This window comes from Hyla sarda, chromosome 8 (genome assembly GCF_029499605.1).
Source record: "Hyla sarda isolate aHylSar1 chromosome 8, aHylSar1.hap1, whole genome shotgun sequence".
Lineage (NCBI taxonomy): Eukaryota > Metazoa > Chordata > Amphibia > Anura > Hylidae > Hyla > Hyla sarda.
In genome coordinates, this window is record NC_079196.1 from 204996140 (window position 1) to 205023230 (window position 27091).

Below are 27091 nucleotides of genomic sequence, written 5' to 3' on the forward strand. Positions count from 1 at the left end.
AATTAGGCCGATGTAGCTTTCATATGTCTCGAAGCCGAGCGAGGAAGAGCAGAAAATACACAATTATGATCCAAATGGCTTTAAATCATTGTTTGTGTGGGAAATAGGGAAATAAAGGAGGGCTTGAAAGACTATCGAGAGAGAAAAGGAAACAAAAAAAAGAGTAAACATCTAAAAAAGAATATATTTAATAGATGAAGGTCATCAAGCCAGTTATAGAATGTATAAGGATAGTAGGATAAAAGGGTGGGGGGATAAAACCTCAAGAAACATTATTCATATCGGTTTAATCATTGAATAAAAAAAAAAGTCTGGAAAAGGTGGAGATTCATGTTATTACAAAAAAGCTTAAAGAGGTGTTCTGGGGTTTTTGTTTTTATTAGACTATGCTACAGGGGCTGTAAAGTTAGTGTAATTCATTATATAGGAAATTAAATAAAATTGGGGGGGGAGGGGCAGCTTGTAAACCGCTGTCTGCAGCGCAAGACGCGGGGATGAAATATATAAACTGCAAAAGGTACCTTGAGAGGCGGCTAGCCAATCAGGTAAGAGATACTAACTGTCAATGCACATGCCATGCACATGTTCTGAGTGGAAAAAAGGAAGGAAGGAAAAAAAATTAACTAACCCCCAATTATTACCCCGGTACCCACCTCCACAGGGGTGCCTGGAAGAGCTGGTACCAACAGGCTCGAAATGTAAAAAATGGTGCTCCTGGGCCTAGGCGGTAACAGGCTGGCGTTATTTAGGCTGGGGAGGGCCAGTAACAATGGTCCTCACCCACCCTGGTAACGTCAGGCTGTTGCTGCTTGGTTGGTATTTGGCTGAGAATAAAAATAGGGGGAACCCTATGTTTATATATATATATATATATATATATTTAATCATTTATGCAAAAAAAAAAAAGCATGAAGTTTCCCCTATTTTTATTCTCAGCCAAATACCAACCAAGCAGCAACAGCCTGACATTACCAGGGTGGGCGAGGACCATTTTTATTGGCCATCCCCAGCCTAAATAACACCAGCCTATTACCGCCTAGGCCCTGGAGCACCATTTTTTTACGCTCTGGGCCTGTTGGTGTCACGATGCCGGCTGGCAGGTAGTGGATCCTCTGTGCCAGAGAGGGATTGGCGTGGACCGTGCTAGTGGACCGGTTCTAAGCCACTACTGGTTTTCACCAGAGCCCGCCGCAAAGCGGGATGGTCTTGCTGCGGCGGTAGTGACCAGGTCGTATCCACTAGCAACGGCTCACCTCTCTGGCTGCTGAAGATAGGCGCGGTACAAGGGAGTAGGCAGAAGCAAGGTCGGACGTAGCAGAAGGTCGGGGCAGGCAGCAAGGATCGTAGTCAGGGGCAACGGCAGAAGGACTGGAAACACTGGCAAGGGACACACAAGGAACGCTTTCACTGGCACTAAGGCAACAAGATCCGGCAAGGGAGTGCAAGGGAAGTGAGGTAATATAGGGAGTGCACAGGTGATAACTCTAATTGGAACCACTGCGCCAATCAGCGGCGCAGTGGCCCTTTAAATCGCAGAGACCCGGCGCGCGCGCGCCCTAGGGAGCGGGGCCGCGCGCGCCGGGACAGAACAGACGGGGAGCGAGTCAGGTAGGAGAGCCGGGGTGCGCATCGCGAGCGGGCGCTACCCGCATCGCGAATCGCATCCCGGCTAGCAGCAGGATCGCAGCGCCCCGGGTCAGAGGACGTGACCGGGGCGCTGCAGCGGAGGAGGTGAAGCGAGCGCTCCGGGGAGGAGCGGGAACCCGGAGCGCTCGGCGTAACAGTTGGTACCGGCTCTTCCCAACACCCCTGTGGAGGTGGGTACTGGGGTAATAATTGAGGGTTAGCACTAGCTGTTTTTGGGGCCAACACTATTCCCTGGCTTAGTAATGGATTCAGTCTATAAGACAGCTTCCACTGCTAAGTCTGTCATGTAAATAAATAAAAAAACACAACACGTTTAAAAAAAAAAATATTCCAAAAAAACACTCCCCCAAAAGCCCTTGTTAACCATTTTATTAACATTTGACAAAATAAAACGCTGGTCACCGTACTCCTCCGAATCTAAAGTAATCCACAGGATACACGGATCTGTAAAAATAAACAAACAAAAAATTAGTTAGTACATTTATGGGAAAAAAAAGTGGTGCAAAAAATGTAATGAACACACACACACACACACACATATATATATATATATATATATATATATATATATATATATATGTATATATATATATATATATATATATATATATATATATAATATCGCACATTTTTTTCAAAGCTGCAAATTGGTGTTCTGAAGTCATTTATTGGTTTTTGCTTATGTGTGCAAAAAAAAAATGGAATTCAAAAGTGATTTATTGGTTTTTGCTTATGTGAGACACAATTATCAACTCCCTGTGATAGTTTAATAAATGTGTCACACATAAAACCAAAAGCAAGAAAAAAATGCCTACAGAAGTCGCTTACTGAAGCAACGATGATAAATGTCCCCGATGGTTGCTTCGGTGTAGGATGAGAAAGGATGTATGGTCCTGATGGGTTTGGCATCATGGCTGGTCCCAGGTGAACAAGTGCTCTAAAATAGACAAAAAATGTTTTTTATGATAATACGTTTTATCACTATTTTATCACTATTCGTCATACACCAAAGTTTCTACGGACACATTAGGGGCTACATCCATTAACGTTTCATAATTTTTGGAAGTACAGTAAATTCACAGTTTAAACCGTTTGGTTTAAGACAGTTTAACTCATAGGGTCACCCTGCAATAGGGTCACCCAGTCACCACCTCTTTTCAGAGGAGGGATGTGATCCACGATCATGCATTTTAAGTCGTTCTCAACATGTCCGGCTTTCATGAAATGCTTGGAAACCGGCAGATCACACCAATTTTTTCTAATTGAGTATCTATGTTGGTTTAATCTTGTCCTTAGATCACATTTAGTTTCTCCTACGTATATAAGGTTACAGGGACACCATAGTATGTACACAATATGGTCACTTTCACATGTAAGGTAGAAATTTATGGGATATGTTTTCTGTGTGGCAGGATGTGTGAATACAGCGTCGACATGGAAAACACCCTTTGGCTTTAATGGACAAATATTTTTGTGTCTAACTGATGTTACCTGATATGTCTGCTTTAACCAAACGGTCTCTTAAATTCCATGCTCTTCGTTATGACATTAAAGGGGGTGTTTGAAATTCCATGTTTTGGGGGTAGCTGTTTTTGACCAAGTGCCAATGTTTTCTGATAGCTATAGCAATGTTGCTGGACATTTCATTATACGTAGAAATAAATGGTATATGATTTGATTGATCCTTTTTTGCACCTTGAGGTTTACCAAACTTTCCCTCTGTTCTGATTTTATGGACATGGCGAGAAATGATAGTTAGAGGGTAACACCTATTTTTAAACTGGTTGACCATTCGGTCCACGGCTTTGTCAAACTTAGCCTCAGAGTCGGTGATGCGACTGGCTCTAAGTATTTGGCTATACAGGAGGGAGGTGATAATGGGTCTTGGATGGTAAGACTCAAACTTAAGAAGGGTGTTATAGTCAGTAGGTTTGTAGCAGATAGTAGAGATAAAATGCAAAAAGAGGAAGAAAAACTAGTGGCACCGGTAGCTTGGTATGCAGCTCCACGAGATGGATATAAAGACGTATGGGCGAATAATCAGATTGAATCAGAGGCCGGTGGTGCAAGGACAATAGAAGACACAGTAAATCAAATGTAATAGACAAAGACCACAGGCGTCCTGCACTCACCATGCAGATTCTGATAAATCAGCTCCCATCTCCGGCTGTTACTCCGGCATGGCAGACGACGGGGAGTGGGGCGCTCAGAGGCAACTGCCGGCGGTTTCACGCATACAAATGCTTTTCTTCCAGCCTCAGTAACGTCATCACGCCGTGCAATGATATAGTGCAGCTGAACGATCATGTGATCACAAGTAAAGTGTCACGGGGAAAAAAAAAGCAGAAAGAAAGACACAAGGGTTAAAATAACCACAGTTATCAATCTGCGCTAGGGTAAGTGTATACCTTACATAAACACAATGGCACTAGGTAACTATAAAAAAGAAAAATGCAAAAAACCAACTGACTCATAGGAATGGGGATAGATCCAGCCTATCACTAAGGCCAAGCGGGTCCTGCGCATCAGTGCGCAATATCCTACGGGCCTCCGCCTGTAATGGGAGCAGCCGACGATCGATTCCATTGGTATTTCTATGAATCAATTCAAGTCCACCAAATTTCAGAGTAGAGCAATTGCTATTATGGAATTCTTGCATGTGGTTTACAAAGCGAGGAGATCCTCCCCCTTTCTTCACAGAATAAAGATGTTCCCTAATTCTCACTCTAAATTGTCTCTCTGTCTTTCTGATGTAAAAAAAAAGCTGCAACCACAGCATATGAAATATACAACGAATGAACTCCGGCAGGTAATGAGATTTCTTACAGTGTAGTGAGAACCTCCCAACACTCCTGTAGAGGAATTAATATTGAGAGGGCACTGAGGGCAAAAACCACATTTCTTGTCGCCTTTAGGAGTGGCAGGGGAAAGCCAACACTCAGAGAAGGTTCCATTCTCTGGGATAGTATGTCTTTTGATATAGTCAGCAATAGTACCATTCTTTTTAAAAGTAATCACAGGGCGGTTGCTAACAGTTTCAGCAATATCTGGGTCTGTAGAGAGTAAATGCCAATTTTTTGTGATGGTTGTTTTTATAGTATCGTTCAATGGACTGTTTTTGAACGCAAACATGAATCTCTTCTTGCTGTTGTCGCTCTTAGCAACAATTTTCTTCTCAACTAGGAGACTAGACCTGTCTTTATTAGCAGCTCTGTAATATGCTTTAGACAATACATGCTCCGGATATTGTCGTTGTTTAAATCTACCAAAGAGATCCTCTGCTTGCCTTACAAAATCTGTTTCGTTAGTGTTGTTCCTTTTTAAACATAAAAACTGGCTATTGGGAATAGAGTTCTTAATTTGCACAGGGTGTGAACTCCCATAATGTAGTAACACATTATTTGCTATTTTTTGCGGAAACCCTGAGATTTTAACTGGTCGTTCTCCACAAATAATTTCAAATCCAAAAACTCCAAGCTTGGACCCCCATAGACACTGGTGAAGGCCATATTCATCGTATTAACACTATTTAGATGTTCCACAAAATTCTGAAACCTTTTTTAAGTCCCATCCCAGACAACTAGTACATCATCCATGTACCTCCAATATGCACGGATGTGGGTGACAAAGGGATTAGTTATACTGAATACATATTCTTGTCCAAACACTGCCAAACAACCAGTTAAAATCTCAGGGTTTCCGCTAAAAAATTGCAAATAATGCGTTACTACATTATGGGAGTTCACACCCTAAATTAAGAACTCTATTCCCTAAAGCCAGTTTTTACGCTTAAAAAGGAACAACACTAATGAAACAGATTTTGTAAGGCAAGCAGATGATCTCTTTGGAAGATTTAAACAACGACAATATCCGGAGCATGTATTGTCTAAAGCATATTACAGAGCTGCTAATAAAGATAGGTCTAGTCTCCTAGTTGAGAAGAAAATTGTTGCTAAGTGCGACAACAGCAAGAAGAGATTCATGTTTGCGTTCAAAAACAGTCCATTGAACGATACTATAAAAACAGCTATCACGAAAAATTGGCATTTACTCTCTACAGACCCAGATATTGCTGAAACTGTTAGCAACCGCCCTGTGATTACTTTTAAAAAGAATGGTACTATTGCTGACTATATCAAAAGACATACTATCCCAGAGAATGGAACCTTCTCTGAGTGTTGGCTTTCCCCTGCCACTCCTAAAGGCGACAAGAAATGTGGTTTTTGCCCTCAGTGCCCTCTCAATATTAATTCCTCTACAGGAGTGTTGGGAGGTTCTCACTACACTGTAAGAAATCTCATTACCTGCCGGAGTTCATTCGTTGTATATTTCATATGCTGTGGTTGCAGCTTTTTTTTTTACATCGGAAAGACAGAGAGACAATTTAGGGTGAGAATTAGGGAACATCTTTATTCTGTGAAGAAAGGGGGAGGATCTCCTCGCTTTGTAAACCACATGCAAGAATTCCACAATAGCAATTGCTCTACTCTGAAATTTGGTGGACTTGAATTCATTCATAGAAATACGAATGGAATCGATCGTCGGCTGCTCCTATTACAGGCGGAGGCCCGTTGGATATTGCGCACTGATGCGAAGGCCTAAGTGATAGGCGGGATCTACCCCCATTCCTATGAGTCAGTTTGTTTTTTGCAGTTTTCTTTTTTATAGTTCTCTAGTGCCATTGTGTTTGTGTAAGGTATACACTTACCCTAGCGCAGATTGATAACTGTGGTTATTTTAACCCTTGTGTCTTTCTTTCAGTTTTTTTCCCCGTGACACTGTACTTGTGATCACATGATCGTTCAGCTGCACTATATCATTGCATGGTGCGATGACGTTACTGTGGCCGGAAGAAGCGCATTTGTATGCGTGAAACCGCCGGCAGTCGCCTCTGAGCGCCCTACACCACCTCGTCTAAAGGGTTAATGCCAGGCATCGGCCCAATCGGCAGTGCCCAGCATTAACCGTGGGTCCTGACTGCCCATAGCAACCGGGACCCATGGGGTTTAACCCGTTCTCTGCTCGTGAGAACGGTTTAAACCCCATTAGTGGGACTTAGGACGTACAGGTATGCCCTGAGTCCTTAAGGACTTGGGAATGGGGGCGTACCTGTATGCCCTGTGTCCTTAAGTGGTTAAAGTGTAACTGTCATTTCAGAAAACATGCACAAGACAGTGGGGAGAAGCAGCATTCAGCTGTGCACTTCTCCCTGCTGATTATATTGATCAGGGGAGTCCCAGTAACCAGACTCCCAACAATGAAAACTTTTAACATGTCAAAAGTTTTCTGAAATTACACATTTTAACTTGAAGCTCTTGAGCCCCAATGCAGAAATGTCCTCATTGCACAATAGTTATACCAACTTCCCCTCTTCTTCCTTCCTTTCCTGCAATATGGTCACTGCCCAACTCCTCGCCTTCCGTCAACCAGAAGACTTGCCACTTTCTACAAATCTTTTCACTTCCTTGGTGGAAAAATCCCTATCCTCTTGTCCACTACCAAAGCAGTTCTTCTGGGGAGAATAGTCCTGCATAATGTCACTCCAGCTGCTGCATGGTTTACCTCTATGGTGTGTATACCATTCATAGCATGAATGCAACTATAAGTCCCATGAACCCTTGTTTGTAAGTGTAAGGTCACTTTTCTCTCTCCCACACATTGGCCACCCCACCCAATTAAGCACACCTAAGCTGCCTTCCATGCTGTGCTGTAAACATAAGACAAGTGTTTTTTAACCAGGGTGCTTCCAGCAATTTCCTGCAGAATTATCTCCCCCCCACTCAGCGGTCGCTCCACCCATTAAAGCATGAACAGACTTCCTTTCATCCCCTGACTAGTGACGTAATGTCTAGGGCCACACTGCAACCTGGGAAAGCCTGAGAAGACTCATTATATATGCTGTTAAAAAATAAACATTGGTGAAAAGATCACATATGAATTGCGAGACCACCATCAAACATAGGTACAGACACTATATTATCAACTACACTAACTTTACAGCCCCTGTAGCATAGTCAAATAAAAAAAAATCGTGGAATACCCCTTTAAAGTGAATGAGAGCTGAGCTGCCATAACCCAAAACAGGCATTCCACAATATGAAGTTATCGGCATATAGCTTTGTTTGGGTGCAACAGTTTTGGGTATGGACACTCCACTGATCAGATTGTGGTAAACTGCCTTGGGGTGTTGTGTAGATGGGGTGTTGCTGGGTTGGTATATGAGGGGTTAATTTAACCCTTGTCACTCGTGATGCCAGGGTGGGGGGTTAATACGCTGAGGTAAATCTTCGGCCTATCGCCACCCTTCCCAGAAACGATAGGTGTGTGCATAAATGACTGAATGTCCACAGTAAAGATGAACTTGAACTTGCGTGAAACTTTACTGAGGTATTTGCGGTACATCCAATAACAGTCTTATTAACAAAGTCTCTATTCAGCACGGCAGTGATTGACAGATGCTGAGGACCATTGAGTTATCCAGAAATGATTAGAATTAGGGGTTTTTGCAGAGATTCGCTGGATTTAGAGCATTTAGGTCCAGTGATCTTGCGGAGTTAACAGGGATTGAAGTAACTCACAGGTTTTGAGAGATGGCCGCGGCCGCAGGGGTGAGGCCTAGCAAGTGCTGATGACAACTGCGCAGATCCGTCCTCATCAGCAGCGCAGGAACAAGAGAGCGATTAATGGCCGCTGCTCCCTTATATGGGCAGGGCCCTTTTGGATTGGTCCAATGTCAGCTGTTACTCACCGTTACAATGCATGGTGGGTGATCACCTGACTACCTCCAAAGGTCCTTAACTAGAAAACCATAGAGTTCTGGAACTCATCATGTGACCCGCAGGTCCTGCCACACCACAACAAGGTAAGTATACATTATATACATATATACACTTAGAATTTGAATAATTTTAACTAATAAAGGGGTGACTAGGGGCTAACTATAGATGAGGACCCCACCGGTACCTAGGGACTCTGATTTTGGGGACCTCACCACAAGGTAACAGATGCAATCTGGTACCAGGACACACCGCAAGATATTAATTTCTTATCCTAAGGTTAGTCCATCAGTCACAAAATCTCAAAAAAAAAAAAAACCTTTAACCCCAGGCACTCTCTGAGTTCTAGTGTAGTGGGCGGTAATGACAGTCTGAGTAGTCACATACGAATATACTTATCTAAGCCTTCTCTATAGACTCCCCCACTGAATTTACATTGTCTTATTCTTCCCCAATAAAGCAGCTCTAGATTCCATGATAACATGAATCTCATGACAATGGTGTACACAAACATCTATTGTTTCGCTAGCCTTTCAGATATAGCCTCACGACTGATCCATCAGGAACTCAATGTGCAGTAATGGCACGTTAGAAGCTCTTTATGATGGCCTCAACACTAAGGGGTAAATAAGCACTTACCATAAAAGCGACTTCATAGAATCCCATGTTATTTTATCTGTCATTCACAGCAATCTCTAAATAGAGCAATGTAGAAATCATAGTGCTACCTACCACCATCAGGACTCATTAGATTGGCAATACTACTCTCCTGTATACAGCCACCCAGATTGAACCTGTCAAGAGACCATACGTGCTTTAAATGCTATTAAATTGTTTTCTGTTCTGGAAATTGTTTTGTCATGTGTTTCTATGACGACAAAAATTGTTATGAACCAAGATGCCTTAGGTGCCCTCAAAGCCGATGAACTAAAAAACTCTGAGCAAGTAGACTTGGAGACTCAATTGGAGAACGTAACACAAAGGTTCATATATTCTTATGATCATCTGTGGAGGGAGCTACCGTATGACCCTGTCTTTTAACTCCCATCCAAGAAAGCATGAGTTCTCCAGCTCCGACCCTCCAATAATCTTAAAGGGGTATTCCAGGATTATTTTTTTTTATTTGACTATGCTACAGAGGCTGTAACGTTAGTGTAGTTCATAATATAGTGTTTGTACCTGTGTTTGATGGATGTTCTTGCAATTCTTATGTCATCTTTGCCCTGATGTTTATTGTTAACAGCATACAAAATGATCTCAGGTCATCTCAGGTTTTCCCAGGTTGCAGTGTGACCCGAGACATTACATCACTGGTCAGGTGTTTAAAAGGTGCATGTCTGCTTCAATGAATGGGAAGGAGGGTGGGGCAAGACGAATAGCCATTTCACAAAAATTAAGCAGCTGCATTATGGTGGACAACATAGCCATTTAACCCCAGGACAAGCACAGATCCTTCCTAAGCATGTCCATTAATGTCTGGCAGGTACACACTAAAGTCACCTTATGAAGGATAACCCCTTTAAAGATGCCCAACTACTGTTACCGTATTAGAGAAATGTATAGGGAGGGGGAGGGGCAAACATCTCTTTGAAATATTAATAGTAGATAAAGAAAAACTGAAATGTGATTTTATATATAATGTACAATTATTGTTGTCAAAGGAAAAATTAAAATATTTAAAGAAAAAAAAAAAAAGATGCCCAACTTCATGGCAGCCTGCTGTCGGACCCTAGGCTCATTTACCTCCATGAATCTGCTGTGTCTTTAAAGGGGTGCTCTGCCCCTAGACATCTTATCCCCTATCCAAAAAGATAGGGGATAAGATGTCTAATCGCTGGGGACCCCCGGGATCTCGGCTGCGGCACCCCGCAGTCATCACTGCATAGAGCAAACTCATAATGATGGGCAGTACAGGGGCCGGAGCATCGTGTTGTCACGGCCAGCCCCCTTAATGCAAGTCTATGAGAGGGGCGGGCTGTGACGTCATGATGCTTCGGCCCCTGTATCGCCCGTCATTACGCACTGAGCAAGTTTGCTCTCTGCAGTGATGACAGCGGGGTCCCGCAGCCAAGATTCCGGGGGTCCCCAGTGGTGGGACCCCTGCGATCAGACATCTTATTCCCTATCCTTTGGATAGGTGATAAGATGTCTAGGGGCGGAGTATCCCTTTAAGACTGATGCAAATGTGAATTACAAAATCCCACAGCCTGGAGGCCAGTCGTATGCTGGCATCTTTTTTGCTCCTGACACCCAGATTAATGGCCCCTTCCATGGATTAAGAGCTTCAACAAGAACGTTCGGAGCTACAAGTGCGTCCCAGGCTCCAGTTTGTGTATCACTGCTGTAATGAATCATAAGAGTCTAATCAATACCATAAGTAATAGAAAGCTTTGTGTTAAATCATTTGTTTTGCTGTTGTAACAGCTCTGAAAATACCACAAGGAGCAATGAGGCAGGACGTTCTCCGACAACTGTGTTAGTTCTGCATTTCTCCAAACACCAAGATGCTGGGGCCGCACAAATAAAGTTGATTGATTAAAGTTGTGTAAATCAGCCGGTCTACAGCTCTTAGGAGGCCTCTATTATGTTCCTTAAGCCAAACTCACTCCACTATGTTAAAGCTGGCATTACACCACAGAATTTTATCAGTTCTAAAGATTCTGCTTATCAATTATTTACCTTTCCATCTGCTGAATGGTAAATGAGGTCTCTAACCAGAAATACTCACTATTCACTCTTACAGGTGTTTTCCTGTACCCTCCAGAGTTCTGGAAGAATCAGAAATCTAGCCCTTGCTGTGACATTTGAATGTCAGGGCCAACTATGACTTTGACCCCAGCATCAGGATGATGGAAAAGGTTCATCAAAGGGTGTAAATCAGTCTTGGAATGGGGTGCCAAGAGCCCACCAGTGGAAGTGATGCTGGGGTTCTCCCCACATTACTGTGCATTACCAAACATTACCTGAACTTTTTTAGGTCACATGCACATGCACCTACTGCCATTGAAAATGACTGGAGAGGAGCGAATTCTTTAAAAATTTGATTTGGCCGATTTGCCGAATTTTCCCAAAAAAATTTGGTAAGTTTCCACCCTTATGGATCCACTTCTGCCTTTGGCTCAAAAACTGTAGTGGCAGTTTTCCAAAAACTGCCAGAAAAAAAAAACAAGTGGAAACTTAACCTTAGTGAAAAAATACTGTTATTCAGTCTGACATGCAGAACAGAGGCATTGCTATGGGAATCACTGTTGAAGAGTGGCACAATGACAGAACCTGAGGGTGGCATCAGTATGAGGAGACCATATATTGGCTGAATGACAGCGTGGAGGTGGCTGCAGAATGAGGAGACCATATAGTGCTAAATGACACAGCCTGGAGTTGGTGGCAGCAAGAGGAGACCATATAGTGGCTGAATGACATGGCCTGGTGTTGAGGGCAGCAAGAAGAAACCATATAGTGGCTGAATGACACAGCCTGGAGATGGCGGAAGCATGAGTAGACCATAGAGTGGCTGAATGGCACAGCCTGGAGTTGGCGGCAGCAAGAGGAGACCATATAGTGGCTGAATGACAGCCTGGAGGTGGCAGAATCATGAGGAGACCATCTAGTGGCTGAATGACACAGCCTGGAGGTGGCGGAAGCCTGAGTAGACCATATAAGTAGATCATATAGTGGCTGAATGACACAGCCTGGAGGTGGCGGAAGCCTGAGTAGACCATATAGTGGCTGAATGGCACAGATTGGAGTTGGCGGCAGCAAGAGGAGACCATATAGTGGCTAAATGACACAGCCTGGAGGTGGCAGAATCATGAGGAGACCATATAGTGGCTGAATGGCACAGCCTGGAGTTGGCGGCAGCATGAGGAGACCATATAGTGCCTGAATGACACATTGTGGAGGTGGCAGCAGCATGGGAAGACCATGTAGTGGCTGAGTGACACAGCCTGGAGGTGGCAGAAGCATGAGGAGACCAAATAGTGGCAGAAAGAGCTCAGGCCACTCGCCCCTAGTCTGCTGCGACCTCTGCCAGCACCTGATGTATTTAAGCCCCTGCCACTCCTCTGTGCACGTCCTTGCACTTTTCTACCTGACATACTTAGTGCGTTTATGAGGGGAGGACAATGCGCTCCACTATGCTTAAAACAGTATTTGTCTACAACACCAGCAGGTGTGTACTTTTGGCTGGCATTTCACAGTATCCAGGCTCTTAAGACATTAACAGGAACAAAATGGTACACCACTTAGATGTACTTATGTGGTATGCACTTAAGAGGGGAGTACAATGCGCTCCAGTACACTTAAAACAGTGTTTGTCTATAACACCAGCAGGTGCATACTTTTGGCTGGCCTTTCACAGTATCTAGGCCCTTAAGACTTTAACAGGAACAAAATGGTACACCACTTAGATGTACGTATGTGGTATGCACTTATGAGGGGAGTACAATGCGCTCCAGTACACCTAAAACAGTATTTGTCCACAACACCAGCAGGTGTGTACTTTTGGCTTGCCTTTCGCAGTATCTAGGCCCTTAAGACTAACAGGATCAGCAAAATTGTACACCCCTTAGATGTACGCACAGGTTACACTTAACAGAGGACAATACGCTTTTAGTGCTCTGCTCACCCTAACTGGCTGGCTACTATTAGCTTTTTAGTTGTTGTACACACCAGTGCTGCAGCACACAGACGCTGGGTACTACACCCAAAATTGCACTCTCTCTCTCAATCTCTTTCCCTTCCCTATCCGTGGTTCTAGGCTGGATTTGGGCTGGAGGTGAATTGCTGCTGTAATATAGCCACGATTTGCACTCTCTCTCTCAATCTCTTTCCCTTCCCTATCAGTGCTTCGAGGCTGGATTTGGGCTTGAGGTGAAAATGCTTTTCTGTGCAACACAATGCTGTCTGTCCCTCTCTCTCTGCAATAGAAAGCTGATGTGACTGGTCGCAAGATGGCTGCTGATTATAAAGGGCTTTGACATCACTGGGGTGACTGGCTGCTGATAGGCTACCTCCTGCATGTGATTCAGGGTCATCCCGCCTACCCACCTTGCCTTCTCAGAGTTCCTCACCCCATGTCCTCACTTGCCCCATGTCCTCCCTATTGCTGTACCCCATTCCTTTCAATGAGCCATCAGCTAGGGACTTTGGTTGGCTCATTTCTAAATTGGACTGAAAACTGTACCAGACCACGGTTTTTAGTCCGGTTCAAAAACCGGAAACGGACAGAAAATGAGCCGACCGGAGTAAGGCTGGGTTCACACCACGTTTTCTTAAATACGGTTCCTGTATACGGTTTGGAGGAGGGGGCAGGGCTTAATCGCGGCGCCCGCACTCAGCCGTATTCGGGAACCGTATTTAATGTATGTCTATGAGCCGACCGGAGTGAACCGCAGCCTCCGGTCGGCTTCGTTTTCGGCCGTATGCGGTTTCCCGACCGCAGGCAAAAACGTGGTCGACCACGTTTTTGCCTGCGGTCGGGAAACCGCATACGGCCGAAAACGAAGCCGACCGGAGGCTGCGGTTCACTCCGGTCGGCTCATAGACATACATTAAATACGGTTCCCGAATACGGCTGAGTGCGGGCGCCGCGATTAAGCCCCGCCCCCCTCCTCCAAACCGTATACGGGAACCGTATTTAAGAAAACGTGGTGTGAACCCAGCCTAGCAAGCTTACTCCTAGAAATGAATGGGATATGACACAGATCTGGCAGGGATAAGCCAGGATATAGATTTAACATCCTCCCACTGGATCACGCAGCCAGAGAGTGAAAATAAGATGTGAATGCACTTAAGCCCCTTGAGGTACTGTATCCTATCAGACCTTACTGGCGATATATGAAAAAAAATTACCACAATTTCGGTAATTTGTGCCAAAAAACGCATGCGGTAATAAGTTGTGGTACCACTATACCAGTTTACTGGAAGTTGTAGGTTTGAAACAGCTAGAGGCCCACTAGTTGGGAGACACTGAGTTAAGAGATTAACCTCTTAATTTTGCAGCCAATTGTAGTTTTTTCTCCTTTTACAAAAGCCATTACTCTTTTTTTGTCAATAGAGCCATATTGGGGCATGTTTTTTGCGGGACCAGTTGTTTACTTTTAAATGTCATCTTTCATTTTGCCACATAATGTATTGTAAACCAATGTACAGTATTGTGATATACTTATGCGAGCAAGATGTCAGATGCAACTGAAGGCTCATAGGGTAAGAAGAGCAAATCTGGTGTCACCAAAGCAGTGGCCGACACGCCTCCTTTGTGCATTTCTATTTGGGGGGGGGGGGTGCTGTATCTCCCCCACTCTTATTGAGATACATGGGGTGACATGACAGCCATTGCGTCATGCGGGGGTCAACACACCCACTTCCTGGATACCACTGGGGTGCCGTGTAGGAGATTGCGGGGGTCCCAGTGGTCGAACCCCTCTGTGATCTAAAACTTATCCCCTATACTTTAGATAGGGGATAAGTTTTACTGCACTGGAGTACTCCTATAGGGTCTGAAGTCCAAGTTGTCGATTACATTTTTGGGTGTGATGATGGAATCCAAAAGATTAAGATTGGATGCCCATATTTTAAATCCATTTTAGGGTAAGAAGTGTGCTGCGATCATTGGGTCTTAATTGACTTCATGGTCAGACACAAAATCCTGTGTATTGCCTTATAATATCACAGGAAAAATATATAAAAAATAGATAGAAAACTGCAATTGCCAAAAAGTACAAATTATAAAGGAACAATCCCCCTGTAGACTATACAAGAAAAGGTTGTAGCAATAAGAATGTAACAAGAAATGTTCCAGTGAGCAAAATAAAACAGAATAACACAAACCAATAAAGTGATATCTAAGGCAAAGGAACCCGTGAAACCCAATTGTATACAACAAATGTCAGTATATATAATATTTAGATTACATTTTTAAAAATACAACTCATCCAGCAATAAATATACCCTCAATAGGAAAATAGAAAAAACAAAACAACAAAAAATAGCCGTGTATTTATTAATGGAAATCTGTCACCAGTGTCAGCTGCACTAACCTTTCGGAACCGACAGATAGTGCAGGTGACACTTATGACAACGGTACTTACCTTGTCCCATTCTCTGGCAGGGATCTTCGGTAATCTCCTCCGTTAGCTCCGCTCCAGGCATCCGGCTTTGGGCATGGGTGGAGCTTAGTGAGGTCACCGCTGCTGAGCAGCAGCGGTAACGTCACTAAGCTCCACCCATGCCCCAAGCCGCTGCTGCTCTCTGCAGGGTCTTGCAGTAACGTTGACATCAGTAAGCTACGCCCGTGCTCCAAGCCGGCTGCCAGGACTGGGGTTAACTGAGGAAATTACCGAAGATCCCCGCCAGGGAACAAGACAAGGTGAGTACCGTTGTCATCAGTGTTACCTGCACTATCTGTCAGTTCTGACCGGTTAGTGCAGGTGACACTGGTGACAGATTTCTTTTAAGGGCATCACAGACTGTGGAGCAAGGAGAAATTATTAAAAGTTACCAGACCAGTAAACTTGCTTTACATGAAAAAAGATGAAATCTTGTGTAGTTCACACAATATAATATTTCAGTATATTGTCCCGTAATGAGTCATACTCTGGGTGGTCAGATGGTGTTTTATAGAAAAGAATGAAATAAGCGTGTGCGTGTCTGCAGGAACACATCCAGTTATGAGCTTAACCTTCGCTGTTCTAAAGTACTGAAACCAATTAATCTCACACAGTAAAATATTTTCCATGTCCAATTACCCCGGGGATCTAATTCCTGATTAATATCCACTTGACCATTATTTTTTATTAAGACTATTGTAAGATTTAATCATAGACTCTGTGTATCTCTTAAGGATTCTATAATTATTTCTGCTTTTCCTGCTGTCGTACAGTATGTGTAAATCCATTTAATTGCATCTTGAAAGTTCATACAGAATGTAATGTGTGACACATTTTTGCCTGTACCTTGGTAACAGAGGACAGCGAGAACACAAAGAGGCACAGCCTTGTATACTGTATGTTAACTAATATTTTCTCTTAGAATGTGATAAATTCTCAGAATAACTTCTACAAAGTTATTAAATCATTAAAGGGTACCTCTCATCAAAAAAACTTTTGATATATTATATATTATAAATTGGTGTATGACTAAGGCTTTGTTGTAAAGCCGAAACGCGTCACTGTACCCTGTGTTCCTGTTATGACCATCTGGTGAATAAATATTATCCTCCGAGCTTCTGGACGCTGGACTCCTCTTTCTTCTGTTGTTCATTTGGGCGAGGTCCGCGCCCTGTCCGTGCGCACCTGGGGTGAGCTGAAGCACTGTTGTTTCTCTATTATAGATTAATGTATGCAGAATAACTTTACAATTGCATGTTATTAAAAAATATGCTTCTTTCTATTGAATTTTCCACTTTGAAGAAATGACCACTAGGGGTCTCCCTACCAGTCCTGGCAGCAAGTATTTCCTGCTGGAGTCCTAAACACTACGAGCTTCCAGTCTGCTTTGTTCACAAAGGAGAACACTCAGAGCTGCCAGCCTGCTTTGTTCACAGCCTGTTTGGCTGTGAACAAAGCAGGCTGGCAGCTCTGAGTGTTTAGGACTCCAGCATGAGTCAGAAATGCTTGCTGACAGGACTGATCGGGAAAAATACAATAGAAAGAAGCATATTTTTCATTAACATGCTATTGGAAAGTTATTCAACAATCATTAATCTAAAATACATCAAAAGTTTATTTGATGAGAGGTACCCTTTAACGTTTTATACACCAGCTTGTTGAGAATACTATACTATAGATATGATTGTCCATGTGATCTGATTCATTAGGGTGATGGCATCAAGGGACGAACTTAGGCAGAATCCGTATCCCACTGGGCTTCAGAGGACATCCTATGGTGGTCCAGGTGAATATGTTGTATGCCCATATTGGGGCTCCTGTGACTGAAGTGATTGACCCCCCCTGCACTCCTGTGATTAACTCCCTGCACCCTTGTGACTGAACCTCCCTGTACTCCTGTGACTAAAGTGACTGACCACCCTGCACTCCTGTGAGTAAGGTGACTAACCCCCTGCACTCCTGTGACTAAAGTGACTCCAGTCAAATTGTATTACCTTTTTATAGCTGCACGTATTAAAGTTATATAATGTAAAGTGTAATCGTTGCTGAGCACATACCCTGTTTCTCTCAGCTGTTCCTTCAGACAGGAAGTCCAGTAGATCTTATCATACAGGATGCCTAGCATCTACAGTAGATGACACACTCTCTTTTCCTCAGCTCAGAGAACCGTGCTTCAGTGTGCCGTATGTGATTGTCCCTGATTGGCTGAGGCTCACATATTCCCCTCATCTATATGCACATGCTCACTCAGTCCCTCCCTGCAGCTCACACACTGGATTTTTCAAAGGGTGTTTGTGGGGGCTATGGGGGTCCAATTTTCAGATAAATCAGCTGGGATGCCTCGTGGAGTCATGGTTAGCAGATCTATAACTTATTTAAGTTTTCATTTTTACCACTTTTTGATGGATATCTCCTTTAAGGCTCTCACACCCCAGAAAGTATTCGTTAAGTTCTCTTCAAGATGCTTGGGCTGCTTTAAGAAAATGATATTTGCATAAATGTTCTTCACAAGATTCCATTCAGCCAGTCAAAGGCTGGAGTTATATATAGCTATGTTTTTGTATCATAAATGAGTAAGGAGACTCCATCTGCATTATGAATGACACCTCTTCCAAACAACTCGCAAAGGACATCGGTGCTGGACAATTTACACATGTCTCTAATAGGACCAAATGATGGTTAATTGCTTTTGCAGGAGTTTGTGTCATAAAAAGATAAACAGCTGCTATTCCCTTGTTGTAGATGAGAAGTGAAGATTATCAGCAGTGCCGCTCGGTGTGGAATACCTAATAGACCCGGTGAAGGAGGGAACGATTAGCCGGGAATATAGATTCTTCTTACTGACAATTGCACAGATGAATCTCAGATTCAAGGTTCTGTGGTAATGTTCAATTTATTGAAGAGTTCTTCTATTTTCATAAAATCCAATGGTAATGAGATAATGTGCTACATTACAATTCTAAGCCACACACACATAGCTTATTTTACTTTACCTTCTTGTTTAAATAAGTTCTGTTTATTCCCTGAAAAAACGTAGCTAAATGGTGTCGGAAGTAAGAAATAACTTTTAAAGTATTACCTATTGGAGTGTCCCAGTACTAAATCCCAGCTGCTGTAGTAGAAGGTTATCATATGGCGTCCATCACTGCCATATTTTGAAAGTTCAAGGTCGTGCATATAGAAAAAAATGTTGTCCTCTATTGACACAGTGGATGGATTACCCATGTTTAGGACGCATTAAACTGTGGTCAAACAACCTGCCCTCAGAAGAGTCTCTAAATAGAAACTGCTAGAAGATTCCGAGGAAGGACTCTCAAGTCCAACCTTCTCTCCCCAGAGGGCTGGAACCAAACCAGTTAAGTCTAGTCCCAGCCAGATAAGTGTAATTTCCTAGTCAATTCACTAGTAACAAAGGAGACAAGTGCACTCACCACTTCATATGCTTCTTCTTTATTTACGAAATCATTCGATAAGCAAAGACATCTGTCACGATTCCGGCTGGCAGGAGGTGGATCCTCTGTGCCAGAGAGGGATAGGCGTGGACCGTGCTAGTGGACCGGTTCTAAGTCACTACTGGTTTTCACCAGAGCCCGCCGCAAAGCGGGATGGTCTTGCTGCGGCGGTAGTGACCAGGTCGTATCCACTAGCAACGGCTCAACCTCTCTGACTGCTGAAGATAGGCGCGGTACAAGGGAGTAGACAGAAGCAAGGTCGGACGTAGCAGAAGGTCGGGGGCAGGCGGCAAGGGTCGTAGTCAGGGTGGATAGCAGAAGTTCTGGTACACAGGCTTTAGACACACAAAACGCTTTCACTAGGCACAAGGGCAACAAGATCCGGCAAGGGAGTGCAAGGGAGGAGCTCAGATATAGCCAGGGAGCAGGTGGGAGCCAATTAAGCTAATTGGGCCAGGCACCAATCATTGGTGCACTGGCCCTTTAAGTCTCAGGGAGCTGGCGCGCGCGCGCCCTAGAGAGCGGAGCCGCGCGCGCCAGCACATGACAGCAGGAGACGGGAACGGGTAAGTGACCTGGGATGCGATTCGCGAGCGGGCGCGTCCCGCTGTGCGAATCGCATCCCCGACGGCCATGACAGTGCAGCGCTCCCGGTCAGCGGGACCGACCGGGGCGCTGCGGAGAGAGAGACGCCGTACGCGCTCCGGGGAGGAGCGGGGACCCGGAGCGCTAGGCGTAACAGTACCCCCCCCCTTAGGTCTCCCCTTCTCTTTGTCCGGTAACTGCCTCCCCTGGGATGAGGACACCGGGAAAGGATGGAGGGATTCCTCAACGGCAGGCAGAACAGCAGGAGTGGGAATGGGGAGGGAGGGCAGAGGGCGAGGCCTGGCACGGGGCAGTGTGACACCAGGACGAGGGCCATGAGGAGGCACCGAGGCTTGCCTGACTGGACTGGGAGGGGGGGAGAGGCACTTCTTAAGGCAGGCAGAGTCCATAACGACCTTAGGGAGACCGGATACAGGAGGAACCACAGGGTCACGGCAGGGAGTACTGGGAACCGGTTTAAGGCAGTCCTTGAAGCAAGAGGTACCCCAGCTCTTGATCTCCCCTGTGGACCAATCCAGGGTTGGGGAATGGTGTTGAAGCCAGGGTAGTCCAAGGAGAATTTCGGACGTGCAATTGGAGAGGACCAAAAACTCAATTTTTTCGTGATGATTTCCGATGCACATTAGGAGGGGCTCCGTGCGGTAACGCACGGTGCAATCCAACCTGGCTCCGTTGACCGCAGAAATGTGGAGTGGCTTGACAAGACGGGTCACCGGGATGCGGAATTTATTCACCAAGGACTCCCGAATAAAATTCCCAGAGGCACCAGAGTCCAGGCAGGCCACGGCTGAGAGGGAAGAGCTGGCTGAAGTAGAAATTAGTACAGGCACCGTGAGACGTGGAGAAGCCGACTTAGCATCAAGAGACGCCACACCCACGAGAGCTGGGTGCGAGCGTGCGTTTCCTAGACGTGGAGGACGGATAGGGCAATCCACCAAAAAATGTTCGGTACTGGCACAGTACAGACAAAGATTCTCTTCTTTACGGCGATTCCTCTCTTCCAGGGTCAGGCGAGACCGATCCACTTGCATGGCCTCCTCGGCGGGAGGCCTAGGCGCAGATTGCAATGGAGACTGTGGGAGAGGTGTCCAGAGATCTAAGTCTTTTTCCTGGCGGAGCTCTTGATGCCTCTCAGAAAAACGCATGTCAATGCGAGTGGCAAGATGAATGAGTTCATGCAGGTTAGCAGGAGTTTCTCGTGCGGCCAGAACATCTTTAATGTTGCTGGATAGGCCTTTTTTAAAGGTCGCGCAGAGGGCCTCATTATTCCAGGATAGTTCTGAAGCAAGAGTACGGAATTGTATGGCGTACTCGCCAACGGAAGAATTACCCTGGACCAGGTTCAGCAGGGCAGTCTCAGCAGAAGAGGCTCGGGCAGGTTCCTCAAAGACACTTCGAATTTCCGAGAAGAAGGAGTGTACAGAGGCAGTGACGGGGTCATTGCGGTCCCAGAGCGGTGTGGCCCATGACAGGGCTTTTCCAGACAGAAGGCTGACTACGAAAGCCACCTTAGACCTTTCAGTAGGAAACTGGTCCGACATCATCTCCAAGTGCAGGGAACATTGCGAAAGAAAGCCACGGCAAAACTTAGAGTCCCCATTAAATTTGTCCGGCAAGGACAGGCGGAGGCTAGGAGTGGCCACTCGCTGCGGAAGAGGTGCAGGAGCTGGCGGAGGAGATGGTTGTTGCTGCTGTAGCTGAGACTGAAATTGCTGTTGCTGTGACTGGAGCTGCTGTAGCTGCGACTGGAGTTGCTGTGTCATGGTGGTCAAGTACGACAGCTGGTGCTCTTGTCGGGCTTGCTGGGCGACCAGTGTAGGGAGGTCGGTGACAACTGGCAGAGGAACTTCAGCGGGATCCATGGCCGGATCTACTGTCACGATTCCGGCTGGCAGGAGGTGGATCCTCTGTGCCAGAGAGGGATAGGCGTGGACCGTGCTAGTGGACCGGTTCTAAGTCACTGCTGGTTTTCACCAGAGCCCGCCGCAAAGCGGGATGGTCTTGCTGCGGCGGTAGTGACCAGGTCGTATCCACTAGCAACGGCTCAACCTCTCTGACTGCTGAAGATAGGCGCGGTACAAGGGAGTAGACAGAAGCAAGGTCGGACGTAGCAGAAGGTCGGGGGCAGGCGGCAAGGGTCGTAGTCAGGGTGGATAGCAGAAGTTCTGGTACACAGGCTTTAGACACACAAAACGCTTTCACTAGGCACAAGGGCAACAAGATCCGGCAAGGGAGTGCAAGGGAGGAGCTCAGATATAGCCAGGGAGCAGGTGGGAGCCAATTAAGCTAATTGGGCCAGGCACCAATCATTGGTGCACTGGCCCTTTAAGTCTCAGGGAGCTAGCGCGCGCGCGCCCTAGAGAGCGGAGCCGCGCGCGCCAGCACATGACAGCACAGCACATGACATGACCTGGGATGCGATTCGCGAGCGGGCGCGTCCCGCTGTGCGAATCGCATCCCCGACGGCCATGACAGTGCAGCGCTCCCGGTCAGCGGGACCGACCGGGGCGCTGTGGAGAGAGAGACGCCGTACGCGCTCCGGGGAGGAGCGGGGACCCGGAGCGCTAGGCGTAACAACATCGGTGCAGGGGGACACAGCGACGTGCGTCGCTGTATCCCCCTGCACCGATGTCTTTGCTTATCGAATGATTTCGTAAATAAAGAAGAAGCATATGAAGTGGTGAGTGCCCTTGTCTCTTTTGAACTTACTAGTGAATTTACAGTGGACTGTTTTTTCGGACGAGTATAGCACCATCTATATGCAAGGATTGACAAACTGCTACTAGGTGTCCATTTGGGATTAGTGTTACAAGTGTGTGAAGCAGTAGTGCCAGGTCGCCTGTCTTCTCTTGATACTAGAATTACCTAGTTAGACTCCATCCTGCTTTTCGGGTTTCTATCCTGCTGTGATGCAAGTTAACCAAGCCCTGACTCTACAAGTGAATCTAGACCTATTTCCAGAAGCTACAGTCAGCTATGTGTTAGTCATGGTGACTATGGCAATGTGTAGGAGGGTTACCCAAGACTATCTTCAGTCCACTACTAGAGGGCAAACCATCTCAATTATCCTTCTCCGAGAAGGAGAATCATCTAATCATTTAGCCTGAAGAGGGTATGGCTGAGCAAGTACTCTTTTGCAAATGCTTAACTCTTTGTGGACTTCTGGTCAGAGTTAGATTTGTACCGCTTTAATGTCACTATGGCCTCATGATAGGGAATAGTAATACCCCCAACCATGAGTAAAAGTCTTCTCAAGTGTGTTTTCACCACAGTCACCCAATCTATGTAGGCCCTCCTCTGTAGAAATGTATCTTGTTGAACTGCATAGATTACTAATAGCAACACTACAACAGTATGTAAACTATAATAAGGGACACTGTTGTCAGTATTACTGCTAAGAAAAAAACAACAAAAATGAGACTTTGACCAATTTGTCTGTGCACATTAGACTTTAGTAAAGTTAGCCCCATTTTTTAAGTTGGATTAATTTATTTCCACACCCCATCAAAGTGTACCCCTATTATTGTGCAGACCCCTATTCATAAACATTACAAGTGTTTCCTGAAAGACTACTTCCCTCAGCTGCCCTGGACTACTTAACCCATCTTCCTTGTGGGCACCACACTATCATTAAAGCGGTACTCCGGCGCTAAGACATCTTATCCCCTATCCAAAGGGGACCCCGTGATCTTGCACGCCGCAGCCAGTTAGAATCAGTCCCCGGAGCGTGTTTGCTCCGGGTCTGATTACTGGCGATCACGGGGACGGAGCATTGTGACGTCACACGGGGCGGAGCTGTGACGTCCCAATGCTCCATCCCCGTGATCGCCAGTAATCAGACCCGGAGCGGACTGATTCTAACAGGGTGCTGAGTGAAAGATCACAGGGGTGGCCAGCGGCGGAACCCCCGCGATCAGGCATCTTATCCCCTATCCTTTGGATAGGGGATAAGATGTCTTAGCGCCGTAGTACCGCTTTAAAACAAAATCACAGTGACTTTATAGGCAGAATGTGGCTTCTCCATATCACAAACTGTTTAATTCAGGATAGACGTAAGTGCAGAGTTAAAAAATTTCCCTTTACCCCTGCCAAGGAGGTGTATACTTTGATAAAGAAGGATTGCTAGATTTCAGTCCATAGAAGTGTCGAGGTTTGGCAGTGACCACATTGATGGACCAGTAGCTTGGTAAGAAATAGTCCTGAGGGTCATCACTAGGAAATCAATTTCTGGGGTGTGGGGTGTATAGATCCTGTGCGTGATGCCTAAGATTTTGGGGCAGCCACAGGGAGTTAGACAAATTGTGGTACATGACTAGGGGTGGTTAGATGTATCACTTAGGGCACAGTTAACCTACACGTTTGAGGATACAATAGCTTCTACTAGGCCAGGCTCGGGATAATAAATACGCCTTGCTGGGAGTTGTAGTTGCTGTTGAATGCAGCTTTAAGATTATTAGCAGCACATGCTGACCTGAAAGACTTAACTTGACTAACCGAAGAAGAGATTTTCCCCAAGAGCTTTGCTTACTGCGAGGCTTTGACAATTCCCCTGAGCCCCAGGGTCTTTTCCTGAGATTCGGCGTGGCTGTGGAATTTAGTAGACTTCTCCCTAGGCTTCTCCTCAGATTGCTAGCTGGGACACACTCTCCTTCCACTAACTCACTCTCCAAATGCACTGCACTGAACTGCAGCTCCTCACTAACTCCCTCTCCTCACTAAATTGTCTACGGGAGGGGGTAGTCATGCACCCTCCCATAGATATGAATAGAAGGGGTGTGGCGTCACATCACGTCTTCAGCCGCCCAAACCCAGCATTCTCAACATACTGTTTAGAATGCTCTGTGCGGCACAGGTGCTGCAAGAAGATCACAGGAGTCCCAGCAGCGGGGCTCCCGCAATCAAACATCTTCTCCCCTATCCTGTGGGCAGAGTACCCATTTAATCCTTCCAGTACTTATCAGCTGCTGTATACTAAAGAAGAAGTTGAGTTGTTCTTTTCTGTCTGACCACAGTGCTCTCTGTAGACACCTCTGTCCGTGTCAGGAAGGGGCCAGAGTAGGAGCAAATTCCAATACCAAATCTCTCCTGCTCTGGACAGTTCCTGACATGGACAGAGGTGTCAGCAGAGAGCACTGGAAAAAACTACACAACTGCCTCTGAAGCATACAGCAGCTGATCAGTACTGAAAGGATTAAATGGATACTCTGCCCACAAGATAGGGGATAAGATGTCTGAACACGGGGGGACTCCTGTGATCTCCTTGCAGCACCTGTGCCCCAAAGAGCATTCTAAACAGTGGCCCTGATTTACTAAGAGTGTCTGGTTATTTTCAGAGTGTTTTTTTTCCCCAAAAAAAAAAAAAAAAAATAACAAATGTAATATAAAAGGCTACTAAGGGGACAAAGTAACAGTATTTTCAAAAAACCCACACTTTTTAACTGATTCCCCACACCTCAAGGCAGTCAGGTTTTCAAGTTCAGTATTTCACTATTTTTCTGGTGGGTTTTTAAATACAACTGTCAGGTTTTCAGGAAAATGTCGGGAACACGCCCCTAATTATGCAAACCCTTTAGTCAGGTTAAAAAAATACTCAGAGTAATTAGAAAACCATTGGGTTTTTACCAGTAAAACGTGCAACACAAATTGTGTTGCATAACCCGATAAAAAGAGTCGGGATCATGTTAGTAAATCAGAGTCAGTATGTTGAGATTGCTGGGTTTGGGTGGCTGAAGATGATGTCATGCCACACCTTCTCTATTCATATCTATGGGAGGGTGCATGACTACCCCCTCCAGTAGACAATTTAGTGAGGAGAGGGAGTTAGTGAGGAGCTGCAGTTCAGTGCAGTGCAGTTGGAGAGTGAGTTAGTGGTAGGAGAGAGTGTCCCAGCTAGCAATCTGGGGAGAAGCCTAGGGAGAAGAAGTCTACTAAATTCCACAGCCACGCCGAATCTCAGGAAAAGACCCTGGGGCTCAGGGGAATTGTCAAAGCCTCGCAGTAAACAAAGCTCTTGGGAAAAATCTCTTCTTCAGTTAGGCTGGGTTCACACTACGTTTTCTCCCATACGGGAGCGCATACGGCAGGGGGGAGCTAAAACCTCGCGCTCCCGTATGCCTTCGTATGCGCTCCCGTGTGTCATTCATTTCAATGAGCCGGCCGGAGTGAAACGTTCGGTCCGGTTGGCTCATTTTTGCACCGTATGCACTTTTCCCCCGGACCTAAAACTGAGGTCCGGTCGTAAAAGTGCATACGGCGCAAAAATGAGCCGACCGGACCGAACGTTTCACTCCGGCCGGCTCATTCAAATGAATGACACACGGGAGCGCATACGAAGGCATACGGGAGCGCAAGGTTTTAGCTGCCCCCTGCCGTATGCGCTCCCGTATGGGAGAAAACGTAGTGTGAACCCACCCTTAGTCAAGTCTTTCAGGTCAGCATGTGCTGCTAATAATCTTAAAGCTGCATTCAACAATAAACTACAACTCTCAACAAGGCGACAGGCTCCCCGGGATCCACTTTGCCCATCTCTCTGCACAATAGACTGTATAGTTTGAGATTTGCTTCCTCCAGCAAAGAGACAGTTATCTGTTACCTGGCATCGGTGTATTTATAATTCTGCACCAGGCCCAGTAGAAGCTATTGTATCCTCGGACCGTGTAGGTTAACGGTGCCCTGGCGTTGCAAAGTGATACATCTAACTACCCTGAGTCACGTACCACAATTTGTCTAACTCCCCATGGCTGCCTTTAAATAGAAGTGATTTACAAATCTGTTTAACTTTCTGGCACCAGTTGATTTTTTATTTTTTTTAAATCTTATGAAATACTCTGAAACCTGTAATCCAAAGTTTCCATTTAATTCCCCTTTAAAAAAGTTACCATAACCATTGTAGATTCTGTAGAAAATTCCTTTAAATTGACTCCAAGCCCATTCTTACGTATTCCCCTCTGACCTCCCTTATTTCAACACTAAATTCAGCTTGCATCCCAAATCTCTTCTCCAATTAGAGGTTAATATAACTTGTCGTTTGCCCTGATTAACTTTGTGTATCAGAAAAGAAGTGGCTATTGATTTTAAAGACCTGCTTTTTTTTTCTTCTTCTCAAGCAACGGAATGAAAATGAAGGCGGCTGCAAGGAAGAAACTTTTGTACTTTCAGATCAGGTGAAAGAGACGACTCGCATTGTTAGATGGACCACAAGGCCAAGAAATGTCATTCAGGAGCGGACAGGAACACTGGAGACCCTGGAGGGTAGAATGTGGAATTACCTGATACATGTTGTATTGTGACAGATACATTTATGACATATAGACTGCCCCCTTGTACTTATTAGAACATCTGCTTTTCTAAGTTCTATGTCAAAGTCATTTAAAATATCTATGAATGATAAAACTTCTCATTGTAAAAGAACCCTGTTAGTACCAGTCATACAAATATTATAGCGTACTTCTCATAAAATAATAATAATTATGTTACTCCCTAGGTCATGCAAATGCTTTACATG

General features: G+C 45.3%; 1 long non-coding RNA gene across 1 annotated transcript in view; it reads left to right on the forward strand.

The window, feature by feature from the left end:
• LOC130284330 (uncharacterized) overlaps nt 1-27016 on the forward strand; it is a 71036-nt gene extending 44020 nt beyond the window's left edge. The window contains exons 3-5 of the long non-coding RNA XR_008846984.1: nt 17239-17315; nt 18272-18459; nt 26694-27016. This is a non-coding gene — a long non-coding RNA (uncharacterized LOC130284330). The remainder of the gene's footprint in view (nt 1-17238; nt 17316-18271; nt 18460-26693) is intronic.
• The last annotated feature ends 75 nt before the right edge of the window (nt 27017-27091 follow it).